Genomic DNA, 24687 nt, shown 5'->3' with positions numbered 1-24687 from the left:
TCACCCAGCCGACGGCGCTGGCCCATCCGGGGCGGCCCCCTCGCCTGACTCAGAGGAGAACACCTCAGAGGAGAGCTCCAAGGATACCACTGTGGTCGCGGCATAGCCGTGATCCCCACCCTCCACCAGCGCAGATACACACATCTCGGTGGGAAATGTTAGTGGACAGGCGACTGGGGCACAATCTGGTGAGCACCACACTGCTGCTGATGTACATCAGGTGGAGGCAGGAACCCTCCAGGCGAGACAGCAGTCGGAGGGCTGTTGGATCTCCGGACCCAGCCACGTCCCAGCCTGATGCAGAGCCTTTGGAAGTGGGTTACCCAGAGCTGATGAAGATGATAGGGAGCGGCCGGAAAGTTCAGAGGGAGATGTTAGCATCACTCCAGTAGATCCACAGCCGCTTGGAGGAGTCCCAGAGGCTACAGGCACAGGAGATGGTACTGGGAATGAATGGCACCGAGGTGTGGCTATTGTGGGGCGTGCTTCGCCGGGAGCCGAAAGAAAAACAGAGTGTTGTTCGATAGTGGGATCGTTCCTGGCGCTACAAGCACTGGGAACAATCCCTCGACTCTGTTTCTTTTCAGTTAAATCGAGCCCTAAGTATGGGCTTGACTGGGGAAAAACTACCCAAAAATGACTAAAATGTGGTTGATTAGCGATGTGGGTCTCACCCAAAAAGCCGGGGAGAAACACTAAACTCGCCCAAAATGACACTGAGTGCGGGATTCTTCAGCCACGTCCGCCCGGCAACCCGAAATTCCCACCCAAGGTCAACAAACCTTTACGTGGTCCGCATCCTGTTCGTGGAGATCTTACAGCCAGCACGGACGAAAACCCCAGCCCTTAGAAAAGTTTTGATTGAATCGCGCCCTGTACTTCCTGCTTATATTGACTTCATCAGTGCAACTTTTGAGTATGATCCTATGGTCTAAATACAATTACCGCCATCTGGATTGTTAAATTGTATCTTGTAGTTTGCACTAACCTCCCCTGACAGAACAGCAGTGCCTGAAAGTTGGCTGGAAATATAAAAAAATGTAGGAGCGATGTAGCACAGCTTGGAGTTTTATACATGCTTCAAGGTGGTTTAACTCTTCGTCTACCAATGGTGTTGAAATGATGGAGCTATCGGCAGCAGGAAAGACGCCACTGTCCTGCCAGTGAACTGCAAGGGCCCAAAAGTTAGCCTGCTCGAGTTTATAAGATGATCACACTGACCTTCAGATGTCTGGTGCTTGGCTGTACAGCCAGAGGGCAAAGATAGTTACTAATAAATGCAACAGGGACTTCAGGAGAAACTGCTTTACCCAAGGAGTGATTAGAATTTGGAAAGAACCACCATAAGGAGCAGTCGAGGCGAATAGCATATTTGCATTTAAGGGAAGCTATATAAAATGATGAGGAAGAAAGGAATAGAAAATTATGTCAGTAAAGTCAGATAAAGACTTTATAAACACCAGCATGGGTGCGTTGAGTTGAATAACTTGTTGCTGCAATTCTTGTTCCCTGTGCAGGTTTTCAAAGTGGGTTCACCTCCAAAAATGGAGGTAAAGAAGTAAAGGAAAATGCTCTTAATTATTTTAATAAGGCTGTAGATCAGACAGAAAACAGTAGGCAACCTGGACATAACTATTGAAAGAAACAAAATGATAGAGACAGGGAAGGGAAGAAAAAAAGAACAAATGTGCAAGCAGAAGGAAGCGCTAAAAAAAATCTTTTAATTCTCGTTTTGAATAATGTAACGTTAATATTACAGCAGTGAAGCTATTCCTCACCTGGAGCAGTTTTATTACTGTGATGGCAGCTTAGCAGGAAAACAGGAAGCTGGCTGTAGGCCCATGCAGCTTATCCTCAAGGTTAAAATACACTAAAGCATTCTGTTTAGTCTGATGGATCTTCTTTCACTGTCACCGAAAAGCTTTGGGACAGGTATTAAAATCCCTCTTATGCACACAATAACCTCAGTCAGATGGCATTTCACTCCTGCAAGTTTCTGTGGCCCGTCAAACCCGCTCGATGTCCACACTGTGAAGGTCACAGTGGAGCCAAGGGCAAAGGTGGGTCGTCCACTAGAGGCTGCATAAGGCAGACGTTCAATGCGAACATGTGTCGGAGCTGACTGTGTCCCAGAGGAGACACAGTCTTCCCCAAGCCATTGTTAATGAGTATTACAGGAGGCTGGCTGAAGTCAACTATGTAAATTAGCATTCTGATTAAGTCAAATCAATCTTAGAAGGTGCCGGTGACGAAGGGAGCATCTGAGTTGATTGCACAGCTCTCAGCCAGTATGAACACGTTAATGAGTGATTATCTGGGAAAGTGGCTATTTTTAACTATCTCAACAGGAGTCTATTCTCAGATCCACGTATTAAAGCTAACAGTTCGTAAGGTCCTTTCGCAAACACAGCCTCTATTGCCTACTGCTTCTCTGTGTTTAAACTTGTATAGAATCTTAGTATTGCACCTGCCTATGGAACTCCTCAGCAGAGCTGACTTGCCATAGCCACCACTGGAGAAAGCAAGCAATCTTCAGCACGTTCAAATGTTTGTCTAAAGCTGGAGCCTTGCTAATATAAACAAACTCTGTCCTTTGTCCCTCATACTTTTCTCTATTTGTGAAGGATGTACCCTATAGCTATTAATACGCATAGAACCTTGCAGAAAGCATCGTGCAATTTACTTCAGAGTCAGTGAGAGAGCTTATCAGAGGTGATCTTTTCAAACAGGTATGAACTTGCATTCTGGCATATTAGCACATAAAGGGCAGAAACCTTGCCATATTTTTCTACAGTGTTGATTCTGGTTGGAAAACTAAGGAAAATCCCTCCCAGCTCCCTGACCTTCTTTGCGTAGCCAGGATATGTCTGCCTCCAATTAATGGCTTCCACTACACCCCTTCGCACACCCATCATACCTCCACAGCGACCACTCACCCAGCCACCTCCCAGATTGGCAACACTTGTCATGGCACCACCGGAATTGTCCCCCCCCCCCTTTTAGATAATCTGCTCCTCACATTCCCGCCCCCACTCACAGCCCATTCATGCCAGCCTTCGTCACCGTCTGACCCAGCCTACACTCCACCCTAGAATTGCAGGACTAACTCAAGCACAATCAGCGTGAACGGATACAGCCTGCCGGAGCCAAGGCTGGGCCGAGAAGCCTAACGTCCTCTGAGGGAGATCCCTTGAGGAGCAGGACCGCTGCTGTACTGATGGCTAACGTGGACTCAAAATTGCTCCCAGTGTTTGCTTGATACTCCTCTGAAGGTTGGCTATCTTAACTAAGTCGAGCTAAAATGGGAGGGTCGATCTCTGCTTTGGAACTCCCTTCCTATACCTCTCCACCTCCCTACCCATCTTTCTCCTCCTTTCAGACACTCCATACCTCCTTGACTAAGCTTTCAGGTCATCTGTTCTTACAAGTCCTTCGGCGGCTCAGTGTCAACTTTTGTTTGGCAATGCTCCTGGGAAGCACCTTGGAATGTTTTACTGTGTTAAATCTGCTCTATAAACGCAAGTTGTTTTTGTTTGTGTGTCAATGTAAAATAGGTGACAGTGATTTGACAGCTGGCTTTATGTCGCTCCTCAACAGGTCGACGGGTCGCCATCTAATCGTCAAAAAAATGCTTGAACACGTTTCTGATCAAGGTAAACATTCCTTTCTTTTTACCCTTTATCCTCTTCTTGGGTTTATCTAGACATTACCAGACTGCTGTTTGTGGGATCGTGCTGTGCAAATGGCGGCTGCGTTTCTTAATTACAACCATGATCATCCTTCAAAAGTACGTCTTTGGCTATAAAATGCTTTGAGACGTCCAATGGGTTGTGAAAGGTGCTATTTGAATCCAAACCTTTTCTTTTGCCTTTTTCCTCCTTGACTGTATCTGCAGGTCCCTTGCTAAAAAGCTTATCTATAATCTTAAACCTTGCTTTTCAGCGCCGGTACACATATGTTTTACATCAGCAGAAGCACCTAATATAGAATGCGGAGTCTACTGTTGACTCGCAATTAGTTTTCCTTCAGCCTTACCATCGACTGACTTTCCAATGCTGTGCAGATGGGTGATGCCTGAGTGATTGGCTCTGATTTCCTGAAGGAAACTCTGCAGCTGATGAGCATTATGGTAGGTGATGTCCAGGGCAGTGTGGTAACGCAGGAACAAGGCAAAGACTGAATAGGAGCACAGCATCCAAGAGAGAACCATGTCTGAACAGATCCTTCACACCATTCAACACTGGAGTCCTGCAAATAAATATTCATCATTAATACCACTTTTAAATTTAGAAAAGATATACTTAAAGAATTGATAAGGAGTGACCTGGTAATTGTGATTTGGATGTGCAACCATTTGGCCCACTCTCAGGTAATGTCCGTAAAAGCTATTCATTCATAACTCCCCAAACGTAGGCGGCATTGATTGCGGCTATTACCTTGCACATGGACTGCAACGGTTCAATAAGGCAGCAGTCCATCATCTGCTCAAAGGCATTTAGAGATGGGCAACACAAATGCTGGCCTTGATCGTGATGCCCATGCTCCATGATGGAAACACATATCGAATGATGATGTGAGTTGAGAGAATAGAAGTTTATTTTACCTAGCGGAGCAGATGAGATCGTTCATCCATTCCCTGCACTGGAGGGCAGTCCTCCTCTGGACCCCACTGGTGACCACCTTGCAGGCTGTCATGGTTAGTCAGCTGGTTCTCCTACTGCAATCCCTTGGAAACAGGTCCCCCCTTTCCTCAACAGCCTGGAAGAGATGCTCCAAGGAGGCATCGCTAAGCCTCGGGGGCAGCATTCTGCTGCTCAGCTTTGTTTCCAGGATCCTGGCGCTGTTAATGATTGGCTGTCCAGGTGACTTTTAGATATGGCACTTCCTGCACGCTCCGCTGTGAGACCCGCCGTGAACAGCACGTATACATAAATAATGAGGTGGGACTGGGAATAGCAGTTCATCCACATTTCCGCATCAGGAATCACTCCGACTTTCTGGTCCCAATATGGAACTTAAGGTAGAAGGGGTGATTCCGCCAGGATTAATGTTGCAGGTTGAGATTACCTTTTTTTTATAAACCTAGAGTACCCAATTCATTTTTTCCAATTAAGGGGCAATTTAGCGTGGCCAATCCGCCTAGCCTGCACATCTTTGGGTTGTGGAGGCGAAACCCACGCAAACACGGGGAGAATGTGCAAACTCCACACAGACAGTGACCCAGGGCCGGGATCGAACCTGGGACCTCAACGCTGTGAGGCAGCAGTGCTAAGCACTGCGCCACCGTGCTGCCCTAGGTTGAGATGACCTTTTATGAAAACTTTCTCTCCATATGCTGCCCAACCTGGAGACAATTTTCAGTATCTATGTTTTCATTACAGTATTTTAGGGGGCAGCACAGTGGCGCAGTGGTTAGCACTGCTGCCTCACAGTTCGATCCCGGCCCCGGGTCACTTTCTGTGTGGAGTTTGCACATTCTCCTCATGTCTGCGTGGGTCTCACTCCCACAACCCAAAGATGTGCAGGGTGGGAGGATTGGCCATGCTAAATTGCCCCTTAATGGGAAAAAAAGAAATGTGTACTTTAAATTGATTTTTTTTTAAACTACAGCATTTTATGATTTTTTTTGACTCAATGACAATTTCGGCCACACAGTAGCACAGTGGTTAGCACTATTGCTTCACAGCCCCAGTGACCCAGATTCTATTCCCGGCTTGGGTCACTGTCTGGGTGGAGTCTGCACGTTCTCCCTGTGTCTGCGTGGGTTTCCTCCGGATGCTCCGGTTTCCACCCACAAGTCCCAAAACCCCTGCTTGTTAGGTGAAACGGAAATTCTGAATTCCCCCCGTGAATGGTTCTTCATAAATGGACATTTAAAAGAAGAAATTACCAAATGTTTTGGCCTTTAAAGGTCACTGGTTCATCTTCACTTCTTGTGTCTATTAGGTCAGCTGTCGCTCCTAAAGTTCACTCACGGGCTACTGTGCATGTTAACCACAGGAAAACCTTTAATTTTCAGCAGGAGGTCTAAGCACACACTCTCACATATAAGTACGCAACTAGATCCTGGCAGCATTCCAGGGGTATTATTGTTGAATGACCTTGACTTTTATAGAGAAATTAGTTTTGTTGGTGTTGTGTTCCTGTTGAATTATGTATATCATAAATTAAATCAGCCTTGTATTTTCATTTAGTCTGGTGATTTAAATCATCTGTGAGTTGCATTCTCTTTTGACCTTTTCAAAATCAAATCATGCTGTTCATTACCAAGCATTTTCCCCCAAATAGTCTCCAGAATGAAACAAGCTAATTAGGAGAGAGGTCACATGGTGTGCTGATGGAGGAGCAGGCGGCGCTGTGGAGCTCCTGGGGCAATTTGGCTCTTTTACTGTTTCCGTGGCGTCAAGGCAAGATAAGAGCCACATTCTTCTGCTGAAAGTGTTTAGCAACACATGCTGTGAGGATGGGGACTGTATCCTGCAGACCACGGGATAATTAATGGAAATAGGGAAAGCCTGAGCAAAGAAATATGACCTGCTGTCAGCCAGTTTTTACACGGGCTACAAAGCTGAGGACCCAGTTGAAAGAATGCAGTCAAAATTCTCCTATGCCTAATGTGGTCGCGAGTGGAATTGCCGCGAGCTTCCCGGCGCTCGGCACAGCGAGGCCGGCAACGCAATTCAACGTTAATTGGGCCACTTAAAGAGGCCACTCAGGCCTCTCTCCGCAAATGATGGCTCACCAGCTGATTCGCCGGGACCGCGCTCGTCAGCCCCCCCGCTAACAAGGTCGAGCAACACTCAAGCTGCACTTGCTTGGCCAACCCCAGCCAGCTCGCAACAATGGCGCCGAGGGGACTAGCCCCAAGATTCGGGGACGCTGACCTGGGGAGGCTCCTTGATGCAGTGGAGGCCAGGAGGGATGTCCTGTTCCCCCGAGGGTTCCTGAGGGTCAGCCACAGGGCAGCCAGTGCTGCCTGGGATGAGGTGGCGGCAGCTGTCAGCTCGGGGAGTGTGACCAGGAGGGCTCGTCTCCAGTGCAGGAAGAAGGTCAACGACCTACACCGGGCAGCATGAGTGAGTAGACACCAAAGCCCCCCCCCCCCCAAAGAGAGTATCCACCCCCCAAATCTCCATGAGACCCCCAACCCTCCCTCCACACCCCTCCCCCTTCAACCCTCCAACCTTCCCTCCACCGCCCCTTTCCCACCACTGTGAACCACGTGTGTGGCTAACGATGCCCCCTCTGTGTCTCCTCAGGAAAAGCTCTCCCATAATCACCGGGAGAGAGCCCAGACTGGTGGAGGGGTGCCGGATTCACCTCCTTCAAGGAGCATGCCCTGGAGGTGACTGGTGTGGTCAAGGACAGGGCGGTCACCCACGTGGGGGTTGGTGGGTGCCACAGAGGTGAGGAACAAAGAGAGTTAAGTGAATCCCAAACACCCCCTTCATGTTTAAATGACTTTGAAGTGCTGAGCTGGAAATTGACAGCACTTAACTCTCTTTGAAGTGGTTGATGTTTGTAAACATTGTGGTCACCGCACTCAGAGTTCCTCATCCATGAAGGAAGATGAATGAAGCAAGGCTTCAAGAAATGAATGAATAGTTTGCAGCTGAGGGGTTTAAACACAGGTCAATGCTTTTCTCTTTCTAGGAATGGACATATGGTGCTTCCTCTGCCTGTGCCATCAGGAGTACGCCCAGGTGAGTGTTAGAACTGTATTTTTTTTTCACTGCCCCTGTATGGACTGCTCTCTTCTTTCCAGACAGGGGCCTCTTTTCTGGGGTAACTGGTTGGGGGGTGGGGGGTGGGGGTTCCATTAGATAATAGGTCTCAAGGGGGGGGTCCCTCTATTCAGGGGTCGTTGGAGGGTGGGCAGGTCACCCTTGTAGATGGTGACAAGCTTTGGAGAGTTAGGAGGTGAATTACTCTCTGCAGAGCCCCCAGTCTCTGACCTGCTCTTGTAGCCACAGTATTCACATGACGGGTCCAGTTCCTGATCAATGGTAATCCTAAGGGTGTTGACAGTTGCGGATTCAGAAATGGTAATGCCGTTGAAAGCAAGGGGTGATGGTTAGATTCTCTCTTGTTGGAGATGGCCACTCATCAGCCCAAGCCTGGATATTGTCCAGGTCTTGCTACATATAGACATGGTTCAGTGTCCGAGAAATCATGCTGAACATTATGCAATCATCAGCGAAGGTCCCCACTTCTGACCTTCTGATGGAGAGAAGGTAATTGATGAAGAAGCTGGAGATAGTTGGGCCTAGGAGACTACCCTGAATGATGTTCTGGGGCTGAAATGATTGACCTTCAACCACCATAACCGTCTTCCTTTGTGCAAGGTATGACTCCAACCAGCAGAGAGTATCCCCACTGATTCTGGTCAAATGCCGCCTTGACGTCCAGGGCAGTCACTCTCACCTCACCTCTTTTGTCCCTGTTTGGACCAAGACTGCAATGAGGTCAGGAGCTGGCGGATCAAACTGAGGGTCAGGGGAGCAGGTTACTGCTGAGCAGGTACCTCGTGATAGTACTGTGACTACAAGAGCAGGTCCGAGGTTAGGAATCATAGAACATACAGTGCAGAAGGAGGCCATTCGGCCTATCGAGTCTGCACCGACCCAGTTAAGCCCTCACTTCCACCCTATCCCCGTAACCCAATAACCCCTCCCAACCTTTTTGGTCACTAAGGGAAATTTATCATGGCCAATCCACCTAACCTGCACGTCTTTGGAATGTGGGAGGAAACCGCAGCACCCGGAGGAAACCCACGTAGACATGGGGAGAACGTGCGGACTCCGCACAGACAGTGACCCAGCGGGGATTCGAACCTGGGATCCTGGCGCTGTGAAGCCACAGTGCTATCCACTTGTGCTACCGTGCTGCCCTAATCCTGAAATGATTAACTCACCTCCTGACTTCCCAAAGCCTGTTCACCGTCTAGAAGGCACAAGTCAGGATGGAATACTCTCCACTTGCCTGAGTAAGTGCAAGAAGCTTGACACCATCCCGAAAAAAGCAGCCTGCTTCATTGGTACCCCATCTACAAGCATTTACTCCTCCACCACCAATGCAGAGTGGTAGTAGTATCCCATACCTAAGCCTGAGAATAGAGCCAAGGATCCGGGTGCAAACCCAGCCCCAGGTCATTGTCCGTGTGGAGTTTGCACATTCTCCCCGTGTCTGCATGGGTCTTACCTCCACAACCTAAAGATGTGCAGGTTAGAGGGATTGGCCACGCTAAATTGCCACTCAATTGGAAAAAAAATGAATTGGGTACTTTCAATTTATTTTAAAAATTAAGCCTGAAAGTTAAGCCTGATGTCCCCTACCCAGAGTACATCCTGCGCATTTGCCATCCTCAGTGCTTTCTCCAAGTTGCGTTCAACATGAGGGAGTCCCAATTCCTCAGCTGGAGAAGGGGGCCGGGGTAGGCGGTAACCAGCAGGGGGTTTCCTTGACCTAATGTGATGAGACTTCATATGGTCCAGAGTTGATATTGAGAATTCCCAGGGAAACTCTCTCCTGCCTGTCTGTATATCACAGTACCGCCACCTCTGGGGTGGCGATGTCTGTAAAGTATGATTCCGGGAGTATGACTATGTCAGGCTGATGTTGGTTTCATTCCTGTTTGTAGAATTCATAGCGGTTTGGTACAAGCGAGTGACTTGTGAGGCCATTTCAGAGGGCAGTTAAGAGCCAACCACATTGCCGTGATATCTGGAGTCGCGTGTAGGCCAGACCAGGAAAGGATGGCATTTCCTTCCCTAGAGAGCATGAGTGAACCAGATGGGCTTTTACAATAATCGGCAATGGTTTCATGGTCATTATCGCTGAGACTAATTTTTAAATTCCAGATTTATTGACCAGATTTAAATTCCACTAGCTGCCAAGGTGGCATTTGAACCCTGGTCTGAATTCCTAGTCAGGTGACATTGCCACAAAGACACTGCCTCACCTTGGGAGATGTAGACAAATCATATGCCAATCTGAGGAGTAGGATTAATTTGGTCGTTCTTTCAAAGTGCCAGCAGCGATGTGATGGGCTGAATGGACACCTGTGCTGTACAATTCAGGGCATTCTTCATCTCTCCTTAATAAGATATGCTATATGAGGTATACTAACAGAATAGAAAAGGTAAAACCAAAAGAACGTTTGCAGAAAAGCCTAGCGGGCACAGGGCTCAGATTGTGAAAGGCAAATTTCGGGGAAATGAGAATGAATTTTTCGACACAAGTGAGGGAAGCATGTTCCAGGCTGGCGGACTTACTTACAAACAGCTACTCTACTGAAAAGATGATGGGTTAGTGTTCTAGAAGGCTGGGATCAAATTAGCGATCTGAGAGCTATATGTACAACTGGGCTCCAGCCAGAGTCAGCACCTTCAGGAGAGCAGGAAAGGACAGAATAGTTACTGATTCATACAGTTAAGGATCCCGTTTTCAGACAAATCAATGCTCACATCATTAGTGTCTTCATTACAAGATAGTAAAGGGAGGAAGGAAAATGGTGGGTGGGTGCGGACAGAGATTCTGCATTTACACTTGGTCCCCTGTAGTTCCTACAACTGTTGCTATTTTTTGTAAATTAAAATCAAAGTCAGACACGACAGAATGTCACCAGCTGTAAATCCAGCCTGAACCCGTGGGTTTCAAGTACGTGGTTCAGCAATTGAAGCAAGTGAAAAATCATTCGGGAGGAAGCTTCCAAATTGTATGAGGTGAAATCCTGAAGTTACTGCCTATCTCTCTGCAAAGCGACACAGGGATAAATCCTCCCTGTTTGCCGAGCACACAAAATCCCATCACAACCACCGCTGACAAATCTACTTAACATCAGCGTCCTCGCTGCTGTCCCAGGCTTGGGCCAAGAGCTGTTAAAATGATTTTGTTTCAGATCATGCGCTTGTCAGAATGTAATGGCTCATAATACAGCTGGCAGATTTGAGCTTTATTGTAAGAGCGCTTTGTCAGTCTGGTTATTTTAATATGGCTTCATTCCTTGTCTTGTCAACTTAATAATACTTAGTCTTGGCAAAGAGAATATCCACTGCGATTTCAGATGACAGTCTTCAACATTTTACAATGTATGTCTCTTTTATCGTACAAAATCCAGCTGTCAAAAAATCTGTAAGAAGTTAAACTTTAGTTTGAGATTTCCTGTAAGAATTACCCTTCAAAAGTAGAGGGGGTTGAGATTCATAAATCTTTAATTTGTTGAGGTCTTCAATGTACATGTGTCCCCTCGCACTAACCGCCCCCCCCCCCCGCCCGCCTCCCCCCACCACCACCACCACCAACCCCTGACCATCTTAAATGTTGCACATCGCCTCAAAATATCTCTTTGAGCTCTGTAGTTTAATGTTATTCTTTCTGAGCAATGGTAGGCCCCCAAAAGCCCAAGGTGTCAAAGTACATTCAGAGCGATTCTTGAAGATAGATGTTCAGCTAGAAGCAGTGGGAATATCAAACTGAATGAAAGGCAAGTTTAAGTGAGGAGCTTCACTCCCAGGCAGTGTCTCCACAGACCCCTGAACAGGTACACAAGCCAATGCCTTCAGGAAGGGAGGGGACAAAATCAGAGAGAGATTTTATATTGCTCCAGTGTAGGACTGATCCAGCTAAACAGATTAAAACCCTGGATAGCCTTTAACTGTGTGGTGAAAGGGTTAATGGTGTGAAATAAAAGTAGTTGACTATCTGAGTTAGCATCTCTGGCAATTTGATCAAGACTCTAAGGTCGACATGACATATTCCCGCTGACAGAAGCTGCAGACTCTTTCAAAGATTCACTTCCCAAGCTTACTCCCAATGGCATTCTTTTCATATTCCACAATGTAGGCTCGTGATTGCTGGACTTTTCGATGCCAGGTGTACTACACTGGCTACACTTGGGGATCCTAGATAAATTGTCCAGCCTTTACCATCACACATATCCAGGTGGTGCTGTCGCCTAAAACTACCAACTAGACCTTGAGTTCCACTTACAGCTTTTCCTAATGGAAGTTCTCCTCACCTCGCCCCTCCTCAATTCCACACACTCCCCATGCCACTTCTTGCCCACATGCCAACAATGCACTGGTATGGCACTCCACCCACCAGCTGTGGCCAGAGGCTATGGCATCAACACCCCCAGAGTCTCTATGCTCAACAAGAGTAATTGATATAAGGGCATGAGGGGCAATGGGGGTTGGGTGAAGGGCATAGCATGATGTTGGGAGTATTAGGGGAAATTGGTGAGGATTTCTCCTTTCCCAGTCCACTCCAACCAACTCTGCCCTCATTCCTTTAAAATGACCCTTATTTATGTGTAGCACAGTTGTTTCTGGCCCACGTTTCTCACCTTCAAATTGAATATTGAATTCTGCCATGTTACGGTCACATAAAATATAACGGGTGGCTCGCCCACTACCAAAATCACTGGCCCGCCCACAATCTTTTAAAAATAATTTAAAATATTAATAATTGTTAACAAGCTAATTGACCAAAACATTACATTGCCCTCGTCACAATACAACTGATGTGGGCAGACAGACGGGGGTCAGAAGGTTGTTCGTTAAACCACATTATTGAAACAGAGAGATAGAAGGGGGGGAACATCATTCAGCGGGTAACCTGTGTGCATCACGGGGCACGCTCCATTAAGGATGTTACTCCCCACTTTGGTCCTCTGCTCTTGGGCTCCAAAAGCCACCCTACACGTCGCCCCCCCCCCCCACCCCTCTCCGCCTCAAACCCCCACTCCCGAGGCGCCCTGATCCCTCCCCAGCCAAAACTCAATGTATACCTGGGCCTGGACGCCAGGCTGTCTTAATTCCGAAGCCCACTTGTAGTCCTGGCAACGTCCACTACTTGGCTCTGGCACTGTAGGGACTGCGAGAGCTGCTGGCCAATCAGATTGTTGTCTGACCGTCGACTCTTCAAGGTAGCCCGGGTTTGTGTTATGGCTGCGGAGCAACCTTGTTGAATATCGACCGGTGCGACAACCGACATTTCTTCAGGGGAAACGAGCGAGATGCCCCTTGTTAACTTCTGCACGTTGTTACTCCGAGGTCGCAGACAGAGGGAAAGGCTCCTTGCAGATTGGGCTGCCATTTTGTCTGGCTACTCTCATCTTTTCCCTCCACTTTCAGGCCCCTCATTTTTGAGCCCCCCCCCCCCCTCACCACCCTCCCTCCTCCCCAACTTTGGGGAGGCCCCTAAATACCCCCTCATTTCGCCTCTATCTGGTAAGGTCCCCCTAGGCCTCATCCTGGCGGTGCCAACCTGGCACCCAGGCACCTTGGCAGTTCCATGCCCTGCCAGCCTGGCAATGCCACCTAGGCACTGCCAGGGTGCCAGACTGGCAGTGTCAAGTTGCCTGGGTGCCAGAGGGAGAGCTAGGGTCCCACACTGCCCTGACGTCGACCACCCAAGGGTCTTCTATGGCCTGGGAGAGCCTCCAGGTTTTGTTCCAACTGGTCCACATTTGTGGGCCCTGTCAAGGTCTCGCAGGCACGGTTGTTGAGTCCCGGGGGACTAATGGCTCAATTAAATACGCTGATCTGGATCACGCCCAGTAAGGACAAGATCCAGATTGCAACGTGTTGTGAAATCTCATTGAATTTCAGAAGACGTTTCGAACTTGATGAATCTCACGAGAGGCCTCTCGCGAGATTCAACAGCGTCATCCCAAGACCAATTAAGGCATGACAAGGCCTCTGAATCGCACCTTACGCTTCAAAAGTGCTTAATTAGCTATAAGCTTGGTGGTTGCGAAAAGAACTTTTTAAATGAAAGTCTATCTTTTTTTCAACAGGTCTGTGCAAGTGTTTTATGTCCCACATGAACCTCTTCTTATCTTACTTAAATCTCACCATATCAGCAATTGTACAGATACATGTACAATCAAAACCCTCAGGAGAAGGCACGAGAAGGTTGGAGGGCAAAAAAAAATTCCCCAACATAAAAAAGAAAGACGTGCACTTTTTACGCCAACAGAATGGTCCAAACGTTTACAGTCAATTAAGTACTTTTGAAGCGTAGTCACTGTTGACATGCAGAAAATATAGCAGTCAATTTATGCACAGCAAGCTCCCACAAACAGCAATCTGACAATGACCAGATGATCTGCTTTGTGATGTTGAGAGATAGAAATTGGCAAGGACGCCAGGAATAACCATCCCCACTGTCCCCACACACCTCCTGCCACACCCCACCCCTCCAGCCCACCCGTTTTCCGAACAGTGCCGTGAAATTCCCTGTGTATGTAAACGGGGGAGTAAGGTGCCTCAGCTTAACATCTCAACCGAGACACAGCAACTCCGACAGTGTTGCACTCCCTCAGCACCAAACTGAAATGTCAGCCTTCATTTTTTGCACTCAGATTCTGGAGTGGAACATTAATCTGGAATTTTCTGATTCAGAGGTGAGAGAGCCACCGATCAAGCCACAATTACCACACAGCCAAATAAAATTTAGCAGCACATTCCCAATACATTTCCAAAAAATATAGAATCTAAAATAGTCAAAATGTGGACCTACACTCACACAGAAAGAACACACGGGCGCTTAAAATCCCAATTCTCCGTCTTCAATGTTCATCATTGTACTTTGTTCTTACCCTGCACTTTCGCAGAAACATTGTTGATTTATGACTGAGGTGATAGTCCAGGAGAAATGCAAATAATCATCTTCTGAAACACAAGGTTAGAAAGTTTAATCAGTTACTTTTATCGCTTTAGACAAGGTGCTATAGGAGACTGCTAAATATGTTGAGAGCCCATGGTGTTGAGGGTAAGATCCTGGCATGGATAGAGGATTGGCTGACTGGCATAAGGCAAAGAGTGGGGATAAAGGGGTCTTTTTCAGGATGGCAGCCGGTGACTAGTGGTGTGCCTCAGGGGTCTGTGCTGGGACCATAACTTTTCACAATATACATTAATGATCTGGAAGAAGGAACTGAAGGCACTCTTGCTCAGTTTGCAGATGATACAAAGATCTGTAGAGGGACAGGTAGTATTGTGGAAGCAGGGGGGCTGCAGAAGGATTTGGACAGGCTAGGAGAGTGGGCAAAGTAATGACAGATGCAATACAATGTGGAAAAGTTTGAGGTTATGCACTTTGGAAGGAGAAATGGAGACATAGATTATTTTCTAAATGGGGAAATGCTTAGGAAATCAGAAGCACAAAGGGACTTGGGAGTCCTTGTTCAAGATTCTCTTAAGATTAATGTGCAGGTTCAGTCGGCTGTTAGGAAGGCAAATGCATTGCTGGCATTCATGTCGAGAGGGCTAGAGTACAACACCAGGGATGTACTTCTGAGGCTGTGTAAGGCTCTGGTCACACCCTATTTGGAGTTTGTGAGCAGTTTTGGGCCCCGTATCTAAGGAAGGATGTGCTGGCCTTGGAAAGAGTCCATAGGAGGTTCACAAGAATGATCGCTGGAATGAAGAGCTTGTCGTGTGAGGAACGGTTGAGGACTCTGGTCTGTACTCGTTGGAGTTGAGAAGGATGAGGGGGGGATCTTATTGAAATTTACAGGATACTGCGAGGCCTGGATAGAGTGGACGTGGAGAGGATGGTTCCATTTGTAGGAAGAACTAGAACCAGAGGACACTACCTCAGACTAAAGGCACGATTCTTTAAAACAGAGATGAGAATTTCTTCAGCCAGAGGGTGGTGAATCTGTGGAACTCTTTGCCGCAGGTGGCTGTGGAGGCCAAGTCACTGAGTGTCTTTAAGACAGAGATAGGTTCTTGATGAATAAGGGGATCAGGGGTTATGGGGAGAAGGCAGGAGAATGGGGATGAGAAAAATATCAGCCGTAATTGAATGCGGAGCAGACTCGATGGGCCGAGTGGCCTAATTCTGCTCCTATGTCTTAAGGTCTTACCCCTCCAGGGGTATATGTTACATTTTCTAAGGGTCTTTCGGTGTTTAATTTGTAATTATAGGATGAGGGCAATGAGATTAAATTGGCTCATGCTCTCGTGGGCAAAATGTGTTTTCTTTGCCTCAGGCTCCTGAACTCAACACTAGCTCACCATATTGGGATAGAGATTTCTTCCTCCTTTCTGCTGTAAGGGTCCTATGTGAAATGATATCGAGTGGTACCCTGCAAAATTACTTCTAGTTAGGTACAAACTGACAGGAAATAGATGAGCTCATTGAAACAAGCCACAAGGATGGGTGCTGTCAACATAACTCTTCCTAATAGTGTTCCCCCATTGAGAGCAACATTTAGGTACTAGTGCTTAGTGACTGTGTTCTATTTGTTAGACCATATTAACCTAGTTTTCTCTTAAGTAGGATTATGCTTTAGTGAAATAAAAGGTATCCCAACGGGTGTCCGGCCACTGAACTAGTCAGCAGCAATTTCCAGATTGCTACATTCAGCTGAACCTCCCAATTTAATTTCCAACTTTTCATAGCAATAAGTTGCATTTATAGAGCAGATTTAATGCAGTAAAATGTCCAAAGGTACTTCCTGGCATTGTTATCAGGCAAAGTTTGACATTGAGCCACACAAGGAGGTATTAGGAAAGCATTAGAACATAAGAACTAGGAGCAGGATTAGGCAATTCAGCCCCTCGAGCCTGCTCCATCATTCAATAGCATCATGGCTGATCTTAACTGGGCCTCGATTCCACCTTCCTGCCCGTTCTCCAGAACCCTTCAGCGCAGCACTAATTAAAAATCTGTCAATCTCCTCCTTAAATTTACTCGATGTCCCGGCATCCACCACATTCAGGGGTAGTGAGTTCCACGGATTCACCACCCTTTGAGAGAAGATTTTTCCTCATCTATGTTTTAAATCTGCCACCCCTTATTCTAAAGCGATAAGGCTAGATTCTCCGTTCCTGAGACTTAAGTGTTGATGCTGGGGCAGGATTCGTGGACTTCCATGACAGCAAAACTGACACGACACCAGGACCGATTCCGCAACTGTTGAGCGGCTCGCACCAGCGCCACGTGGAACACAATCGATTCCAATGAGAAACAGTGCCGGATTCGCCGGGTCCGTGATTGACACTCGGGAGGCTGACAAGCTGCAGCCGCACATGCACATTACCCTCCCCACACACACTCATCCCAGTCAACAAGGTGGCACTGGTTACGCTGGAGCGCGCCCATCCCGCTGATGGGTCGTCTGGGGCCAGAGAGCACCCAGGGGGGTGGCCTAGGGGGACTCCCAGACGACCTGTGGCCCTACGTTCACAGCGGGCAGTCAGCGGTGTGCGCAGCTGCATGGCTGCCTTGCCGGCTGCGGCAATGGTGCTCCGTACCCGTCCACCCCGACTCCACAGCCCACCTCCTGGCCACCTCCCACTACGCCCCCCCGGCCCTGGCAGAAGCCCACCCAGCCAGCGGCACAACTGTCGGCAAATTATGGCGATGTTGGACACTTTCCGCGCGCCCTCTCTCTCCCTCAGCAGCCACGGCACCTGTTTCCCGATTTATAAAAGCACAAGTGAACCGCGCTGGTGGGAACTCGGCCCATCGTTGGAGGAGAATTGTGGAGGCCCCAGAGAATACTGGGTTGGGCCCGCTAATGATATGCCAAGGGTGTTTACTGTACATGTGTTCTGGAACGCATTGACGCCGCTGTCGAGGCGGTGGACAACTTCGATTTGGCGTGAAACCGGCGCCCGCTACGATTTTGGCATCGGAACAAATTCTCTGCCTAATCAAATTTCCTGATTTCGGCCATGAGCTCTCGTTCTAGATTGCCTCACACGAGGAAGCATCCTCTCTTCATCTACTTCGTCAGTGCCTTTTATCATCTTATATACCTCAATTAGATCTCTCGTTCTTCTAAACCTGAGAGAGTACAGGCTTAAACTAGTCAATCTCTCTTCATAAGACATGCCCCTCATCTCTGGAATCAATCTCGAGCATCTTCCTCGCGTACGCGCCAGCTTCGGCTCCTTCGCACCCCTCCGGCAGACCCACAAATATTCTGCCTGCGTGACTGGCTCTCCAAGTCCTTCATCTTCTCCTGCAACCGCCAGAACAGGTTAGGATGCAGATGTCATGAAGGACATTCTTGGCTGAGAAAATGTCAAATGTAAGTTGTTATGTTCCCTGTAGAGACTGATAACCTCTGAAGGAAAAGAATCCCCATTAAGCCAAAGGAAAGAAACCACTGGACAGGATTTCACATCTTAAAACCTTTACTGTTTTGCGTCCCTAGTAGCCCGGCGCAGGATCCTACTCATGTGGAAGGAGGCGAAACCCCCCGGACTGGAGGCCTGTGTAAATGATATGGCGGGGTTCATTAAACTGGAGCAGATAAAGTTTGCCCTGAGAGGATCGGCTCAAGGGTTCACCAGGCGGTGGCAGCCATTTCTCGACTACCTAGGGGAACGTTAGAGGGAAGACAGATGACCAGCAGCAGCAACCCAGGGGGTGGGGGGGGGGTTAGTTTAGTTTAGGTCAAAGATAAAGGGGTTTTGTTACTTGTGTATTGTTAAAAATGTCTGTATTGTTATTGTTGCGTTTGCTTTGTAAGAGGGGAAAAATTGTTTGGGAAAAAAATTTCAATAAAACATATTTTTAAAAAAAACCTTTACTGTAACAAACCAACAAAAATCAGCATTATTCAAACATTAATGAACAGGGGAAGGATATTTCAAATAAAAAAGACAAGTTTCATGTTAAATAATCAATACAACAAAGATATGCCTCATGTAGTTACAAGAAGTCACATAATTCCCTGTACAAATGTGGCATGCCATGCAATCTCACAGTCTTTCCAACTTGGCCTCCGCTATATGGGATCGCTCACTTCACAGTCAATAATTCCGACCCTTATTGTTAGAGGAGGTGGGACTTGTGAGAGAGGGAGGCGGTCTTTGCACTATGTTTATATTTGTATTTGTACTGTTTACTGTTATTATTCTAAAATTATAAATGCCTTAATAAAATGTTTTTGTTTTTTTTAAATAATTCCAACCCTTGAGTCACATTCACCAGCAGTCATATTCCATCTGAAGTCTCTGGACATGGTTGCCATCAAAAAGGTACATGCCTAAAAACCTCCTTCAACTCAGGTTATAGCAGTCCTGATGGCACAGGATCCTCAGAGACTCCTTTCTCCAAGTTTGTTAAATTGTCTGGTGTGCTCTGACTACAATGAAAGCATAGAAAAGGGTCTTGTCCAATCTACAATCCCTCTTCATTGTTCTGACCGTTCCTAGCATAACGCATATAGTAGAACAATCTCTGCTCTATTCTCAGAGTGGTACTTCAACACCAAGATCTGTTCTAAATCTGCTGCGCAGTGTGTTCTGAACTGCCAAATAGAAAACTGTTCCATTTGCAGAGACCCTTGCTCTTTACACAAGTTCTCAGTGTGTTCTGAACTGCCAAACCCAGGCTGACCCAACCTCACTGCCTTTTATTTACCCTTTGCTTCTCAGCGGTTCAGCCCCATGGCAACTGCAAGTCACGTGGTCATTTCTTGGAACCTAATGATGTCATAATCAGGAAACCCTTTTCCTGGATACTCCCCAGCCCACTTTGGTCTTAAAGGGGCAGCACGCAAAAAAATAAATGCCTGCTTCCGAAGCCCATGAATCATCGCAAGGTTCAGAACTCTAAGCGTTGAGCACTTGAATTTGATTTAGGGACTTGCTTACTTTTCAGAATTTTGTTATTCTTGTTAGTTGGAGGTGAGAGGTGTTCATCAGTCAGTTGTGCTAAGGTGGAGCCACTTGCAAAATACAGCAGCCGATTGTGAAAAGTGAAATGTGTTAATGTGTCAGGCAGTTGGCAGTTGCCATCTGGCTGAGAGAATCCTCAGCATCTCCAGAATTTCAGTCCCCGGAGCTGAACAGGATCCGGTGGCCACTTCTCACCTTCTAAGGTCATGATGTGGAGATGCCGGCGTTGGACTGGCATGAGCACAGTAAGAAGACTTACAACACCAGGTTCATTCTCAGCCTAGTAGCAGTAAGCCTTTGTCCATTGTCCATCCATTCCAACTAACATTAATTCATCCGTCTTGCCCTTTGATTGTCCAAACTACAGGAATTAGATTGCTGAAGAACTGTCTTCTGAAGGAATTCTTCTTTTTGTTCTGCACTCTGTGGTGTCAGCTGTAGCTGATTTGGTAGCACTCTTGACTCTGTATCAAAACATTGTGGATTAAATTCTGCACTGTATGATTCTATGAAATTCTATGAAATTCTCACTCCACCACACTCCAGTACTGGACTGATGGAATGCTACATTGCTAAAGGTGCTGTCTTTTGAATGAGATATTGCAATGGAGGCCCTGATAGCTCTCTTAAGGTGGGCGTAAACAATCACCTGGCACCATTTAAGGAAGAGTATGGGAGTTATCCACAATGACTTGGCCAATATTTACTCCACCATCAATAAAGCAAAACCGATTGTCCTGTCATCATCACGTTGCTGTGTGTGGGAGCTTTCTGTGTGCAAATTGGCTGCCACGTTTCCTACATTTACAGCAGTGACAGCACTTCACAAAGTGCTCCATTTGTTGTAAAACACATTGAGACATTAGGAGGTACTGAATGGTACAATTTAAATGCAAGTATTTTATTTTCATTTTGGCTTCAGGTGAGACTCCAGGGGCGTCATTCTCCGACCCCCCGCCGGGTCGGAGAATGGCCGTTGGCCGCCGTGAATCCCGCCCTCGCCCCCGCCGAAGTCTCCGCTCCCGGAGATTGGGCGGGGGCGGGAATCCAGCCACGCCGGTTGGCGGGACCCCCCGCTGGATTCTCCGGCCCGGATGGGCCAAAGTCCCGCCCAGGAATTGCCTGTCCCGCCGACGTAAATCAAACCTGGTATTTACCGGCGGGACCAGGCGGCGTGGGCGGGCTCCGGGGTCCTGGGGGGGGGGCGCGGGGCGATCTGACCCTGGGGGGTGCCCCCACGGTGGCCTGGCCCGCGATCGGGGCCCACCGATTCGCGGGCGGGGCACTCTTTCCCTTCCGCCTCCGCTACGGCCTCCACCATGGCGGAGGCGGAAGAGACTCTCCCCACTGCGCATGCGCGGGAAACTGACAGCGGCCGCTGACTCTCCCGCGCATGCGCTGGGAAACTGACAGCGGCCGCTGACGCTCCCGCGCATGCGCCCCATTTCCGCGCCAGCTGGCGGGGCAACAAACGCCATTTCCGCCAGCTGGCGGGGCGGAAATCCCTCCGGCGTCGGCCTAGCCCCTCAACGTTGGGGCTAGGCCGCCAAAGATGCGGAGACTTCCGCACCTTTGGGCCGGCGCGATGCCCGTCTGATTGGCGCCGGCTTTGGCGCCAGTCGGCGGGCATCCCGCCGTTGGGGGAGAATTTCGCCCCAGTTGTCTAATGGAGCTTTATTTGTCTCCCACTTTGAGATTCTTGGGGGGGAAAAAACTATTCATTTATCTAGTTTCTTTGAAATAAAAATGATAAGTGCTGGTGCTAATGGGTCTGTGAATGAAAGCATTTCACTGTCTCCTCTTGAACCTGGGCTTGTATTTAACCTAGATGAATGGGATGAAAGCGTCTCTCTGGCAGTGGATGAGGGCCTGCAATGAAATTAATTGCTGGGGAATTACCGAACAAAATTGCTCATTTTGGAGCAATGTTTGGCCCCAGTTAGGCGATGTCACACGGACAGACGACAGGATTGGCTGATTTGAACATAGAAACAGTACAGTAAAAGGTATAACGCAATGTCAGGCCATCGACAGAGTAGCTCTGTCCTGCGAGAGGCTTGCGCTGCACTTAGCTCCAATCAGTTTAATCCCACTTTAAGTTTATCCTTTAATTATCTGAAGTTTCAAAGCTAAAAAGAGATGTAGAGTGCCTTGAGTGATCTGCATCACTTCTATCAGTCCTCAAACTAAATTAATTCACTATGAAGTCAGAGGAACCAGCATTCTGTAAGTGCGGGATTTGTGGAAGAAAACCTGCGGGAATTTTTTTATTTTGGTGCCAGACCATTTGTTGTATCTGGCATACAGTAGATCTTTGCACCAATGTATTAGAATTTATACAATTCCAAGTCTTGGGATTTAGTACAAACCAGTTCAAAGTGACAGTCAGCTTGTTGTCGTTCCTCTGATGATGAGCAATTTCATTTTAAAACTTGCCCTAGAATATTTCTCGCTTCCAAACAGCAAGTTAATTTTTGGGTGATGCAAGCCTGTGGCCTGTCATACACAGTGAGGTTCTGTGCGTTCCCGAAAAAGATAGATACAGCAGAACTCCAGTTCCATGTCTGTTGCACTCAATCTGCTAGACCAGTTGTCTTCTTAGTCATGAATAGCTCTTCTCTTTGGGAAATCAAAGTCTCAAACTTCATCTTTAATGTTCCTCCAGTAGAGTCAGATGTTGGGCAAGCATGGTTCTGGAGATTTAAGATGTCTACTTAGTATTGTCAACGTTCAAAAGACATGGGGAGGATTCTCCCTCCCGCCGCGCCCGTCTTCTGGCGTTACGCGCCCCCGCCGGTAGCGGGATTCTCCGTCCCGGCAGCCAGCCAATGGGGTTTCCCATTGTGGGCACCCCCACGCTGTTGGGAAATCCGCGGGTGTGCGCGTGCTGCCGCCAAAACGGAGTATCCTGCTGATGGAGAATCCAGCCAATGCTTTTACGCACTGTTTTAGACACCAATCCAATAGGTATTGCTCAACACCAAACTGCTGCAACAAATAATGCAAGTGATAACAAGCTCCCTAGCAAGTACTTCTCATCAGGCAGGTTGAATATTAATGGCCAATTCATTCCAATGTGTCACCTCAGATTTCGGCCGACTGAGGAAAAGTGTACAGACAATCCTCGACTTTACAACGTTCGAGTAATGATGAACCGCACTTACAACGTTTATAAATCAACACCCTGTTTCGAATTTACAACATCGGTTTTGACTTTACGACGCCGTGTTAGTGAACAAGTTCAAGCATTCATATGTGTACATTAATGTTGCCCATTGACATTCTGAAATGCCCATCTCCCTGACTCAAGACACTCAGGGCGCGATCTTCCCAAAACGGAACAAAGTGCCCGAGCGAGCGCATTTAGCCATGCGTTTCCGGGCACTCGCAGTGCCGAGAAACACATGGCTATTCAGCGCGACTCCCTTTGAATAATGTACGTCCGAGGTTGCGTATAGCCCCGTTTTTTTACAATGGGGTGCCCTGCTCACCGGAACTCCCTATTGTAGCGAGAGACCCATTAAAAATCCCCAACCTCCCCCCAGCCCAAACTCAACATCCACCCCCCCCCCCCCCCCGCGCATCCACCCCAACACCGGGCAAGCCAGGCCTGTTCGCAAACACGCACAAATGCCAGTTTGGCACCTTGGCAGTGCCAATCTGACACCCTAGTAGTGCCCCTGCCAGCTGGCAATGCCACTTTGGCACCTTGGCAGTGCCAGACTGGCATCCAGATTGCTAGGGTGCCAGGCTGACACCAGCTGGGTGTCCAGGTAGCACCAGCAGTACCAGGGCACCACCCTGCCCACAGGTCATGCAGCTGGAAACCTCTAATCCGCTGGGAGACCCGCATAAGTACAATTCCGACTGGTCCCTGAGTGTTGAACCTCATTGTCATTTTCTTTAATGTGCACCAGAGGTGGCAGGAGGAAGGTTCAATTGCAATGTCTAAGTAGAATGAAGGCCAGCAACTTCCCTTACTCTGCCCACCTCCTCCACATGGACCAGTAGTAGTGTCACAAGATTTATCTGTCATATAGACTTAGAGAGAATGCCACGAGTTCCCAGGCCCTTAAACAAAGACAAGGAGGGAGTTGCACAGATAATTTCCATTTTCCCAACAACAGATCTTCCGACATAGCCTTTATACTGTAAGAGCTTCAGGAAATGTTATCTTAACACTGAAAGGGCCGAGAGCCTCTTTTATAGGAACTCTCAACCCTACCGAACTGCTTAAGAATCCCCAAAATGCTTCACCAGCTTTGCAAATGTTTAGTGTCACATTTCCATCCTTTCACATTTTACTCTTCACTCTATCACTTCCTCCTGCCTATGCTGGTTGTGAGCCACTTTACAACGTGACTAATCTCCTAGCTCCCTCGATCTCCTGGATATGTTTGAAAATTAAAGAATCTCGGAGTGTATCCTTTACACCCCAGAGTCAACACAAAGTCCTTTCTTTACTTCCATTATTAAGTTTTTATCTGTCTGTACTATTTTGATTGGCAGTTTGATTGATGCATCAGTTGGTGGGCGATGCCTGGGTACACTTTGTGCCCAAATGTTAAGGTTTTATAATGTCTAATTAATCAAATGCCAACAATGCCAAATCCCACAGACGTAGAACAGAGTTCTGCAGAACCATCTCATCAGATAGAAAAGCAGAAAAGCATGGGAGAAGGCATGGGGGGGATAGAATGGGCAATGGGATGACAGAGGAAGAAGAGGTGGAATGTGGTAAGGGGTCAGGAAAATATGGAAAGAATGAAATGAGTAGGACATGGGAGGGATGGCATGGATAGGATGGAATGGCATGGTATGGAGATTTAAAGAAATACTGTTGCAATAAAGATATAAATTTCACCGCAAGTATTTTGCAGGTTCAAAGATAAGGGGAGACCAACATTGCTTCGAGGAGGGGGAGGAGTGTGGCATGGGAGAGGGGATGGGAGTGGCATGGGAGAGGGAATGGAATGGAATGGGAAAGGGTAATGCATAGGAGGTGTGGAACGACACGAGGGGTGATGGGATGTGTGGA

At 47.7% G+C, this 24687-nt stretch overlaps 1 long non-coding RNA gene across 2 annotated transcripts in view; it reads left to right on the top strand.

Moving 5' to 3' along the window:
* Positions 1–3597: 3597 nt before the first annotated feature.
* LOC140386915 (uncharacterized) overlaps positions 3598–24687 on the top strand; it is a 62463-nt gene continuing 41373 nt past the window's right edge. For both annotated transcript variants that reach the window (XR_011933709.1, XR_011933708.1), the window contains exons 1-2: positions 3598–3653; positions 7654–7703. This is a non-coding gene — a long non-coding RNA (uncharacterized lncRNA). The remainder of the gene's footprint in view (positions 3654–7653; positions 7704–24687) is intronic.

The sequence above is a fragment of the Scyliorhinus torazame genome, chromosome 12 (genome assembly GCF_047496885.1).
Source record: "Scyliorhinus torazame isolate Kashiwa2021f chromosome 12, sScyTor2.1, whole genome shotgun sequence".
NCBI lineage: Eukaryota > Metazoa > Chordata > Chondrichthyes > Carcharhiniformes > Scyliorhinidae > Scyliorhinus > Scyliorhinus torazame.
Note: the sequence above shows the minus strand (reverse complement) of the source record. Positions and strands in the feature narration are given on the sequence as shown.